Source organism: Cervus elaphus, chromosome 7 (assembly GCF_910594005.1).
Source record: "Cervus elaphus chromosome 7, mCerEla1.1, whole genome shotgun sequence".
In the NCBI taxonomy this organism is placed as follows: Eukaryota; Metazoa; Chordata; class Mammalia; order Artiodactyla; family Cervidae; genus Cervus; species Cervus elaphus.
In genome coordinates, this window is record NC_057821.1 from 36,195,316 (window position 1) to 36,208,858 (window position 13,543).

Consider the following 13,543-nt stretch of genomic DNA (forward strand, 5'->3'; position numbering starts at 1 on the left):
TTTTAATCCAAAGCCCATGCTCTTATTCATGAGCTGCACAGTAAGCCTTCTTTTTCTCTGGCTTATTTAGCTTGCTCCTCATCCAATTAATTCATTTCTTTTACCTTTAATTATGTTTCTGAAAAAAAAAAAACCCTCCCTCTTGTAACTCCTTCCCACTCCCCATCCCACCCATTAATTGTGATAAAACATAAGTAACATAAAATTTACCAACTTAATTATTAGGCAGACAGTTTAGTAGTATTAAGTTCACATTTTTGTGTAATCAAGCAATCTCCAAACCTCTTTTCATCTTGTGAAATGGAAACTCTGTATCCATTAAACTCCCCACCCCCACACCTCAGCCCCTGTCAACCATCATCTTACGTTGTCTTTCTTATCAATTCATTCTTTATCTCAGTTTGTTATTTTAATAAGAATTTAACAATTTGCTTGTGTAGGAACCTTGTTTTCCTAAAATTTTTAGAATCTAAATATTGTATTTCCAAGCTTTTTTAAAGTTAGAAATGTTTTCAAACTATGTTCTTTTCCAGTGCTATAGTTTCTGTGTTTTATAGAGTAGAATCACTTCAAACGATACTTATTTGTTTTGAAATGATGTTCTCTTGTACTTGAAAAGAACAGTATTAATCTGTTGGTATCGATTTTATCTAAGCTCAGTTAGAATCATCCTTTCAAATCTCAGGGCACAGGAGGTCATTATGTTTACAATCTCAATCAACTTTCTGGTTCTGTGTTGTCTTTAGTAAGGATCCATTGGCCTGAGGAACAACCCCATGGTCTTATGATCTGATTATTTTATCATAAGGGAAGAGTCTTACTCTGTACAGCCTAAAGTGATCTGTATTTCTTGCGCTGCAAAAAAATCCAAATGGGGAAATAAATATTTCAACATCTGGATCTAAAAGGTTACCACATACCACATTGGCCTCAGCAGTGTTTCATTCCTGAGGATGACCGAGCTGAGAGATGCATTAAACACTAAAGAGGGGCCAGAGGGTGGAAGTGTGTTTGAATTCCATATTGAGGAGCTTTCATGAAACAGAAAGGGGGGCCTGTGCCTCTTTCAGTCTGTATAGATGGAAATTCTCCACCTGAACACACGTGACTTTACCATTCTGCATCCAGGCTAAGCTTTCCTTTGTTGATTCTCCAAGTTTTGCCTGACACATTTTTGACCAACATTTCTAGTTTCCACTGTTGTTGAAACTGCATTGCTTTTCCTGTTTTCATGAGCATTATAATGGAAAGATTGCAGGAATGAATCAAGAATGGCTGGTTATCAACAATGTAGCCAGAATATCCTCTTTCATATATAAAGATGAAGCTGGAAATGGCTTTTGCCCTCCTGTGCTAGTATGACCTAAAACCCAATGTACGCCAACAGTCTTTTATAAACCACACACATGGACAAAGTGCCTTTTGACTATAAATCCAGCTGGTCACTGAAGAGCCAATTTCTGTTTACTATTACTATCTTTTCCATTTTCTTTTCCCAGAAATATTTTGGCAGGGAAGGGTATAATATACATATATATATATATGTATGTGTGTGTGTATATATATATGTATGTATGTGTGTGTATATATATATATATATATAGCACAATTACCTAAATTATATTAAAATATTATTTGCCTCTATTATATGTATATATATATGTATGTATGTGTGTGTATATATATATATATATATAGCACAATTACCTAAATTATATTAAAATATTATTTGCCTCTATTTTTTTCTTAAAAAATTCATTTTTTCAGCACCCTTATGACCAACTGTCATCTGATGTGGTCACTTTAAATTATCAGATAACTTTTCACAGTCAAGGATGAATGACTTTCAACCTATTCTATTTCACATCCAAATTCTATTTCATATCCAAATTCTACTTCATGTCCATAATACATGCTAGTTGAATTAACAGTCTTTGTGGAAGTAACAATAGCTAAATTATAAAATCTATTAAAAATCCATTCTACCATGGTCTAGTTCTTCGTTATGTGATTTAGGGAGGGAAGAACAAGTCAGAATAGAAAAAGACAGAGTGTGAAATTTAAGCAAAAATTGTGAGCTAAAGCTTGAAATTAAAATTTCAACTAGAGCTCTGTTTAAGAAAACAAACCAGGACAAAATGAACTGAGAATGGGACTTTGTGTGTGCATGCGTGCATGTGTATCTGTTCACTATGGCTCAAGAAAATTCTATGAACTAGCTCATTGGCCATGACTGCAGTATTTCTTGTGGAAAGAAAGGGTGACTTGTGAGTATGATCTCATCCTTTCTCAAGGAGCAGGAGGCTGTTTATGTGAAGAGGTTATTAACAATAATAATTCTGAAGAGAGGAAGTGTTGTCCAATGTTTACAGTCAGTGGCTTAGGTCCTATTTCTGGATGTATCCATTTTTTTTGGAGGTTTTAGACAGGTCATATTTTCTTAGGACTACTGTTTATATCTGTTTGCTTGGGGTACTAACAGTTTCCACCTTATTATTGTATGGCAAATTTTTGTGAGTTTTAATAACTTTAGGTAAAATAATTTGCAAAGATGCTTTAACCTCTAGGATGAAAGAGGAAGTATTCCTTCCCTGGAGAAAATGTAATATCTTTTCAAAGCAAGTGTTGTGTGGTCTTTCTTTCTTTTTAATGGAAATGCTCAGCATTGCCAAGTGTATTCTGTAAGCTTTCTTTCCAGAATTGCTACTTAGCAGCTTCTCACCAGAACTGAGTTTCACATGACCTCATTATTAGATCTGTTTTGTAACTAAATACACATTTTTATTTTTTAAAGGGGGAAAACCACAATGAATTTGAGTCACTAGGAATTTGGCGACCATTTCTGGAGGAGTACTTTTTCTTTGCATTGAAAATGGACTCATGAGAATAAGTCCACTCCTCATGAGATGCCCTGGACAGTAAGTATGTAGAAGCTGGTGAAACATTATCTGTTTGGGGCAAACAGGAAACATAGGTATTTGGGATTTAGCTTTAGGGAAAATAAATAAGCAAATGGGGGGGGGGGGTGAGTAAGAATCTAGAAGCCAAATATATGCATTCATCACCATCAGTTAACAAGAACTTAAACTTGCAACATATTTTATAGGTGAAAATAGTACACTGTGCATATTGTTTCATGAAAAATGTGAAGTATAGCAAAGTATTTTTTCAGGCTGAAAAGACTAAAATTTGGAGTTATTAATTAATTCATCTAAGGTTGCACACCAAAAGAGCTAGTACTCTAACCCCAATAGTTTGATTCTTTACCTAGAAATGGATGCTATACCTTGATTCTCAACTAGGGAGGGAAGGGAGCTCTTAACACATTTCATGCTGCCTACCTGCCTATCTGCAGACTTTGGTGTGCAACGTCCAGTTGAGAATCACTGACATATCAAGCCACATGATGTGTGTGTTCCTCTCCAATGTGTCAGGATAGAAAACAGCTTGCCAACCGGAGAATATGGCTTTTTGTGTTTTCTTTTTATGTAAATGATGAAACTATACCATGAACATGAAATGCTTATCTTCATTTTCTCAAGCCAGGTTTTTTTTTTTTTTTAATATACTCAGATCCTTGTGACAGTGTTTATCCCTGCTCTCAGCTGAAATTTGGCTGCTGTTCTTTTGCTCTGATAATAGCCCTAACCATCCTCCATTGCCTGTATCTAAAACTAACATTCCCCAAGCCTAATTCCTCTCACTGTCGGTGCCCTTGTTTGTTTTTCCTTTTTTTTCCCACTAATGTACATTTTAACTGAAAACACATGACATTGCTGAGATTAAAACCTCTCTCAAACATAACCAAAGAATCATTTTCTAACTTGACTTTCCTCTGGACTGTATTCTAGTGAGATTTTCATGTGGCCACAGTTGCGGAACTTCACATTGCCATCTCAGTTTTGGCTTCAACTTGGAGAAAGAAAGAAAAACAGGCTTCTTTTCTCATGAAATCTCCTATCAGTCCTCTGAGAAAGGAATGGGGAACCATTTTAAGAGAGACATACCTTAATTTTGTTGCAAATCCTTTTCTGCCTTCCAGCCTTCAATATCAATATGTCACACTAAATTATTTCATTAAGTACTTCATCTCCTCTGTAACCTGCTTGTCTTTGAGGACAAACCGTGGATCGGCTGTGTACACGTCTGCAATATTTCAACTCAAAGGACATCTGCCGACTCTTAACCAGAAAACTATGTGCATTCTTTTCCTCTCCCCTTCATAAATATATATTGCAATTTCCACTGTTATTAAAAAAAATTATACTTTGGTCCTTAGCGATCTACCGTGCCCTACTCTCCCTTCAGTCTTAAGCTGACCTTGCTCCCTGAGAAAGACAGGAAGACAACCTTAAGTGACAACGAGACAAATTTCATTTTGTTGGGAACTGCCTTTTCAATTATTTCTCTCTCCTCGATTTCTCCTTGCTGACCTGGTCCAAGCTGTTACATTGACAGGGGTCCCTCACCTCTAAATTAAAATATGCAAATTGTTATGGTTTCCACACTAGGACCAGTAGAGTCTGGGCACTGTGATTGCAAAAGATTGTTCAGTTCCATTTTACATCAGAAGAATATAGTTACCTGCTTCTGCCATTTCCTATTATGAGAAAAATAATACCCTGCAGACTGATACATTATAAGCAATACATTTATGCATCAGTATATTTCTATTTTAAAAATGAAAGATTATTACTTTTTGTGACCCACATTCTGCCACAAGGACAATATGTCCAAATATATGCACATACTTTCAAGGACTTGGTGGATGTATTTTAAATGTTTCAATACTGAGAACTAGTCTACCTTAATTTGAAATATAACTACATTTTTAAGTACTTAAAATTTTTAATAGACTTGAAATACAAAACAGTTACTGTCAATGCATTTTAAAAATATAGTAAAATCTTGGAATTGGGATGCTTTCCTAGTCACTGGATCAATTAGTACTGTTCATGACTGAGTGACTGAGAACACACATACATACACACACACACACACACAGGCTCATAGACAAGTCATTTTTGAGGCCATTCTACATACTGTTTGCCTATATGTACACGTACACTATTCACTATTTCCCCATTATTTTAAAAAATTCTGTTTCTCAGATAATAATATAAAATTAGCTTCTAAATACCCACCGTAATGACTAACAACATTTAGAAATGCTCAAGGATTATTTCTGTGATACTATTATATCCACCATGGTTCTCAGACATTCCTAAGTGATCATGAATTGACCTGAGCATCATGTTTTCTCCCAAGTTGTCTTAGGAGATCTGGGGTAGAAGCCTATTCAGAAACCACCATATGGGAAAATCACTCATTGACAGATGAAATAGAAATAATAAATAAAAGTACTGGAAAATCAAAAGGTTATTTGTTGCTCTGAGATATACAGTTGGCCTTGAACCACCAGGGGGTTAATCCACTTATAACTTTGTCAGCCCTCTGTATTCATGGTTCCTGTACATCTGCAGATTCAACCAACCAGGAACTGCATAATAGTATACTACTTATTATTGAAAAATATCTGCATATAAGTGGACCTGTGCAGTTCAAATTCATATTTTTCAAGGGTCAACTGTATTTTATATTTTCTATTTACTTTTTCCATCAAAATTTGACTATGTTAGCTTGGTTTAAAATGAACTTTTAATTCTTAAACATTCACTGATAGAAGCAAAATATATCAAGTCCTGGGAGGAAAGCCATCTTAAGTTCAAAATGTTACACAATGTAAACCACCGGGAAAGAGTGATAAACACTAAAACCTGTGCTAAGACATAAAGTACCAAGTCCCATTTCTGTTGGTAATGAGCAGTACAGACACAGGGTAAGCAACCTGTCTGGACCTTATTTACTACATCAATTAAATTTCATAGTCTATGTCAGTGAACTTTTTTCCCACTATAGTGGGCTTTTTTACCTTGTGTGAGGACTCTAAGGGAAAATGATAAATTTTTACAAACTAAAATAAAAATCAGGAAGAAAATATTCCCTGATATGGTTGAGATCATTGAAGAATATCAATTCTGTAATTCTAAGAAACTGATTCTAAACCCTCTTGTCTAACTTTTCTTGCTTATTGGGTGGATATTTAAAAAATGAAATTTGTCGGTACAAAATATCCTTTTAACTTTAAATATCTGAGATTACTAAGCAGATTCTTTAAAAAGAAAGAAATTTTTTTCTCCCCATTTTATTTTCTTTTGATTCATTGTCTTTGAATTTCTCTCTTTAACACCTATCTTAATCCTCCATTTCATCTTTAGAAACTAATGGGGTTTTGGTGATGTCATCAAGATGGCGATATAGGTTGTTCCTGACTTCAGTTCCCTTCACAGGAAGACTCACTAACAACTATTCATAGAAAAGACAGCATTGTGTAAATTCTAGAACACAGAGGGGATGCTGGAGCATCTTTCTGGATCACAGGAATGGCTGCTGCTGCAGCTAAGTCGCTTCAGTCATGTCCGTCTCTGTGCGACCCCATAGACGGCAGCCTACCAGGCTCCCCCATCCCTGGGATTCTCCAGGCAAGAACACTAGAGTGGGTTGCCATTTCCTTCTCCAATGCATGAAAGTGAAAAGTGAAAGTGAAAAGTGAAAGTGAAGTCGCTCAGTCGTGTCCGACTCTTCATGACCCCATGGACTGCAGCCTACCAGACTCCTCCATCCATGGGATTTTCCAGGCAAGAGTACTGGAGTGGGTTGCCATTGCCTTCTCTGCACAGGAATGGGGAAGGACTGAATTAGAAAGGGACTACACTCTGACTGCACCGCCCCTGCCTCAGGCTGGCACAACAGCATACTGACAGGGACCCCCTGGGCCCATTGTTTCCCCAGTAGGAAAAGGAGAACCCAAGGTTCATATGCAACTTCCGTAGCACTGGATGCCAGTTCCCATGAAGCCCATTAATAAGGCCTTACATTACAGGATTGCAGGGGGATCTTACGGGGCTTGACTTCTAGAGGCCAGGCTGTGATGGGGAAGAGGGGCAGGGCTTAAGGCAACCAGCACTCAGATCTTGGGACACGGAGTTCCTACTCACAGAAGCACCCAAGTAGAAATTCCAGCTAGCAATTCATCCATCTGCACAGCCAAGATAGCAGCCCCATCTGGCTACGGAACTTAGTGGGTGGGACTGCCTGATTTGGGATCCCCAATGGCAACTCTTTGCCTTAGAGACTGCTCTGACACCCCCTCCAAGCTTGTAGAGACATTATTCCATAACCTTGCCTACTGCCAAGTGTAGCCCCAGCCCGCCCTGAGCAGGAAGCCTTGGTGGAGCACCTGGGAAGCTGTCTAGCCTAGCAGCACTCAAGAAGAGTCTAGTTGGCAGTGCTGGCCATCTGTAGAGTCAGGATAGTGGCCCCTCAACCATACCAGGTAACTCAGCATGCATTTCTGCCTGATTTGAGATCTGCAATCATAGTTTTTGCAGGTCTTATTGCCTGTTCTGCCCTGTCACCCAGGCAGCAAAGCTAATTCATAGCCCTGTCCACTGTTGAGTGCAGCCCCCAGCCTTGACCAACCAGAAAACCTGGACAGAGCACCCACAAAGCATGACCCAGCAGCACTTGGGCAAAGTCTGGTCAGTGGCTTTGTCCTTCTGCAGAGTCCAGTTGGCAGCCTCATTTGGCCAGAGAGTTTGCTGCATAGTTTTTCCTGAGTTGGTACCCTCCTCCCCCAAAATGAGCCTTACCAGCCTTAGAACTTATTCTGCTTCTCTTCCCCTTCCCCATCAGAGGGAAACTAATTAATAGCCTTACTCACTGTTGCGGGAACACTTTACTCCACCCAATCAGGAAGCCTGGCTAGAACATCTGGGAAATTGTGTTGCCCAGTAGCATTGAAGCAGAGAGCCTGGTCAGTGGCTCTGCCCTTCTAGAGGGCCACACCAGCGATCTGGCTAGGGGGCTTCGTGCATAATTCTGCCTGACTTGGGATCTCAACCAACAAGTCTTGCTTGCCAACTTTGAAGCTGGTTCTGCTGCCCTGCCCAGGTAGGGAAGCTAATTCACAGCCCTGCATACTACTGAGTGACACCCCAGCCCCATTTGACCAGGAAACCATGCCAGGGCACCTGGAAAGTGCCTAGCAGCATCTGAGCAGAGAGCCTGGCCAGCGGCTCTGCCATTTGTAAAGCCAAGTCAGTTGCCCTGTCTGGCCAGGGAGTTGGTGTGCAGCTCTGTCTGATTTAGCCCCAAATAATGAGCCTTGACCGGAGAAGGCAATGGCACCCCACTCCAGTACTCTTGCCTGGAAAATCCCATGGACAGAGGAGCCTGGTAGGCTGCAGTCCATGGGGTCGCGAAGAGCCAGACACCACTGAGCGACTTCACTTTCACTTTTCACTTTCATGCATTGGAGAAGGAAATGGCAACCCACTCCAGTGTTCTTGCCTGGAGAATCCCAGGGACGGGGGAGCCTGGTGGGCTGCCGTCTATGGGGTTGCACAGAGTCGGACACGACTGAAGCGACTTAGCAGCAGTGGCAGCAATGAGCCTTGACAGCCTTGGAGTCTGTCCTGTGGCCCAACTCAGGTGAGGAAGCTATTTTGTAGCCTTGAATACAGCTTTAAAGACCCACCCAACTAGAAAGATGAACCAGAGCGTCCAGAAAGCTATGTAACCCATTTTACAGCCCTGTTTATAATGGCATGTGAACAAAGAGCCCAGCTAGTGACTTGCTTGTCTGCAGAACAAAGCCAGCTGGCCCATGTGGCCAGGGAACTCGGTGCACAAATATGTTTGCTTTGGGTCCCCAAACAACCAGCCTTGCCAGCTTTGGGGCCTATTCTGTTGATGCAACCAGGCACTGAAACTAATTCATAACATTGCTTACTACTGAGTTTAGTGCCCAGCCCCCTGTTCACAATTCACCCACCCCAACCCCTCACTAGGAAGCCTGGTGAGAATAATCCAGACAACTGCAGAGCCCATCCCACGGCCATGTTTGAGCAGAGAACCAAGCCAGAAGTGCTACTCAAGTGTTCCCAACAGGCAGCACGACCACTCCTGATTTCAGAGCTTGGGCGGTGACTTTCTAGAACAAATAAAAGCTGAAGGAGTTTCTCAGCAAATATACATGCTTCACAAAAAATGCTAAAGGAAGTTCTTGACACAGAAATAGAAGTGTGCTAATTAACACCATAAAAGCATACACGTAGGTACAAAAATCACTGATAAAAGTAAATACATAGTCAAAGTCATATTCTCCAGTATTGTAATGGTGGTCTGTAATTTATATAAAACTCTAGTTGAAAGGTTAACAAAGCAAAAATATTAAAAATAATCATGATTATAATAATCTGGTTTTACTGATATACAGTATTAATAAATTGTAACATCAATAACCTAAAATGTGAGGCAGAGCTAATAGTGTAAAATTTAGGAATGCTATCAAAGTTAAATTGCTATTAGCTTAAAATAGGGTGTTAGAAATACAAGATATTCTATATAATTTTCAGTATAACCACAAGGAAATAAATGTGGTGAGACAAAAGATTATGATAGAAAAGTCAAAGTATATTGCTACAAAAAATCATCCTAAAAAAGAATTTAAAAAAAATTAAAAAAAATCATCCTATCACAAAGAGGACAGCAAGAATAAGAGGAACTCTGTATCTATAAAATATTTAGAAAACAATTAACAAAATGGAAATAGCAAAGTCTTTATATACCAATAAGTACTGTAAATGTAAATAGATTAAATTCTCTAATCAAAAGACATAGTTGGCTGAATGGGTAGAAAAACAAGATCCAGGGAGCTGCTGCCTACAGTGCATACTTAATTTTAAAGACACACATAGACTGAGAGGGAAGAGATGGAAAATGGTATTTCAAGCAAATATTAACCAAAAGAAATTAGGAGTAGCCAAAGGTATATCAGACGAAATAGATTTTAACCTAAAAATGGTAAAAGGAGACAAAGAAGGTCAGTATATAATTATAAGATGGTCAGTTCATCAGAAAGACACATACAATTATAAGTGTTTGGGCACCATACATTGGAGTACCTAAATATCAAAAGTAAATAATAACAAAACTAAAAGGAGAAACAAACAGCAATATAATAATGCTTGGTACTTTAATATCCAACACTCTCAACATAAGATCAGTTCAATTCAGTTCAGTTCAGTTCAGTCACTCAGTCCTGTCTGACTCTTTGCAACCCCATGGACTGCAGAACGCCAGGCCTCCCTGTCAATTGCCAACTCCCAGAGTTTACTCAAACTCATGTCCATTGAGTTGGTGATGCCATCCAACCATCTCATCTTCTGTTGCCCCCTTCTCCTCCCACCTTCAATCTTTCCCAGCATCAGGGTCTTTTCCAATGAGTCAGTTCTTTGCATCAGGTGGCCAAAGTATTGGAGTTTCAGCTTCAGCATCAGTCCTTCCGATGAATATTCAGGACTGATTTCCTTTAGAATGGACTGGTTGGATCTCCTTGCAGTCCAAGGGACTCTCAAGAGTCTCCTCTGACACCACAGCTCAAAAGCATCAAATCTTCAGCGCTCAGCTTTCTTTATAGTCCAACTCTCACATCCATACATGACTACTGGAAAGACTGTATCTTTGACTAGATGGACCTTTGTTGGCAATGTAATGTCTCTGCTTTTTAATATGCTGTCTAGGTTGGTTGTCTAGGTTGGGCTTCCCTGGTGGCTCAGAGCTTAAAGCATCTGCTTGCAATGCAGGAGACCTGGGTTCAATCCCTGGGTTGGGAAGATCCCCTGGAGAAGGAAATGGCAACCCACTCCAGTATTCTTGCCTGGAAAATCCCATGGACAGAGGAGCCTGGTGGGCTACACTCCATGGGGTAGCAATGAGTTGGACACGACTGAGCGACCTCACTCAGGTTGGTCATAACTTTTCCTCCAAGGAGCAGGTGTCTTTTAATTTCATGGCTGCACTCACCATTTGCTGTGATTTTTGGAGCCCAAGAAAATAAAATCTGTCACTGTTCCCACTGTTTCCCCATCTATTTGCCATGAAGTGATGGGACCAGATGCCATGATCTTAGTTTTCTGAATGTTGAATTTTAAGCCAACTTTTTCAGGCTCCTCTTTCATTTCATCAAGAGGCCCTTTAGTTCTTCGCTTTCTGCCTTAAGGGTGGTGTCATCTGCATATCTGAGGTTATTGATATTTCTCTCAGCAATCTTGATTCCAGCTCGTGCTTCATCCAGCCCAGCATTTCTCATGATGTACATTGGATATAGCATCCAAAAAGAGAATTAATAATGAAGCAGTAGATTTGAACAACATAGAAACCAAATTGTTATGCTTAGTCACTCAGTCGTGTTCAACTCTTTTTGACCCCATGAAGTGTAGCCCACCAGGCTCTTCTGTCCATTGGGATTCTCCAGGCAAGCATACTGGAATAGGTAGTGATTCCCTTCTCTAAGAGATCTTCCCAACATAGGGATCAAACCCAGGTGTCTGTATTACAGGTGGATTCTTTATTACCTGAGCCACAGGGAAGCCTCTAAACCAAAATGGACCCAATATGTAAATAATGAACATTTCATCCAGCAAAAGGAGAATGCTGTTGCATATAATCCTCAAATGCACATGAAACCTTTTCTAGGATAGATCATATGTTAGGCTGCAATGCAAATCTTAGCAAATTTAAGAATATGGAAATCATATCAAGAATTATTTTTTCCCACAATTGTGTATTGGAAAACTGGAAAACTCACAAATATATGGAAATTAAGCATCACACACCTGAACAATGAGTAGATCAAAGTAGAAGTTATAAGGAAAATGAAAAAGTATATTGAGACAAATGAAAATGGAAACACAAAATTAGACATACACATGTAAAGAATGAAATAGACCTCTACACTACCCCACTTACAAAAGTTAACTGAGAATGAATTAAAGCCTTAAATATAAGACCTGAAGTCATAAAACCCCTAGGACAAAACATAGAGAAAAAGCTGTATGACATGGGTCATGGCATGATTTTTTGCATATGACACCTAAAGCATAAACAACAATTTTTTTTTAAATGGGACCACATAACACCAAAAAGCTTCTACACAGCAAAAGATAACATCAACAAAGGGAAAGACAACCTACAGAATGGGAGAAAATACTTGTGCAAACCACACATCTGGTAAGGCGTTAATAACCATAATATACAAGGAACTCCTATAACTCAGTAACAACAAAAAAATAATATTGGCAAAAACTTGAACAGACATTATATTTTTCTAAAAAAGTATTCAAATGGTCAAGAGGTACATGAAAATGTTCTCAACATCACTAATTATAACACCTGTAGTATTTAACCAACCAGCAAAGCTGGCATAATAAAAAGACTTCAAAATGCAAGTGCTTTTATAGTATTAGAGTTTGTTTCTCTCTGATATACTGGCTGGAGGTGAGTGGTTTCATATTAGAATATCTCCCACACAGTGTAAAGTGAAACAGGAAGTGTCCTTACCTTTAAGGAGGCATGCTGTCTCTTCTCAATTCAGGCTGGAATCTAGTCACGTGGCACTCCAGGCTGTAAGAGGAGACAGAAAACACAGTTCAAATCTAGGTATCAGTGCGTTCAGGTAAAACTAAGAAAGTTGATTATTAAACAAAGGGAAAAGGAAATTGATGGACAACTGTCTGTCACTTAGTATTCGATTGATTATTTTTGAATAAGTAAATATCCTTTATATAACATTTGTTTACAACCAAGATAATTCTGGGTGAATTCCCAATTGAATCATGATAGTTTTTTTTATCAGATAGTATTATACTGTTTATTAAAACATCTTAGAATAGAAAAACTATATTCTAAGATAGTGTTAATAAATATTTTCACTAAAAGTCATTAAGAGGAGAATGTCAATCACAAGTGTTCTTCCCATGATCAATATGTATTTTCTTTTTTCTGCATTGTCTAATGTAGTACTATAAAATATTTCTACCGTTAAGGAGGAAACAAAATAAGCACATGGAGGTTGATTTGAAATTAGTAATACAATCCCATATACATACCTACACTGAGACATACAGTGAGGAAAAGAAACCAATATTCTATTTCCCATTATGACCCATGCAGAGTTTTCCAGTTCTCTGTTCATCCTTCTAGGCCAACTGCCTTATTTTCACTGAGAGCATCTGGCACATACTTGTTTTCCTGGCAGTTTGAGTAGAATGTCAACCCCAGACTCTACACTGCATCTCTGTCTGTATTTCATAATATCTAGCAAGACTGTGGTTACTTAATTAATTCAGAGCAATGGTACTAATAATTAAATAACATGCACAATCCATTTTAAGAAGAGTAGCAGTAACTGATTTTTTTTTCCCTCCACTAAACCTTGTTTAAATTAGCTATGTGAGTTTCCTAGTTTGTCAGGCAGCCTGAATTGAAATTCAGTTCACTATATCTTCGTCATTACCTGCACATTATGCACCACTCTGCCAAGGGCTTTCAAATACGCCTATTTATATGCTGTGTTTGGGCTTCCCAACACTATTATAAAACCAAGCTGACCTAGAGACACTCTTCTTTTCTCTAAGGA

The 13,543-nt window shown here is 38.8% G+C and overlaps 1 protein-coding gene across 1 annotated transcript in view; it reads right to left on the reverse strand.

The window, feature by feature from the left end:
- Nucleotides 1-12,482: 12,482 nt before the first annotated feature.
- Nucleotides 12,483-13,543, reverse strand: part of HDGFL1 (HDGF like 1) — a 41,857-nt gene continuing 40,796 nt past the window's right edge. The window contains exon 4 of the transcript XR_006342082.1: nucleotides 12,483-12,528. The gene's annotated coding sequence lies outside the window, so the exon portion shown is untranslated. The remainder of the gene's footprint in view (nucleotides 12,529-13,543) is intronic.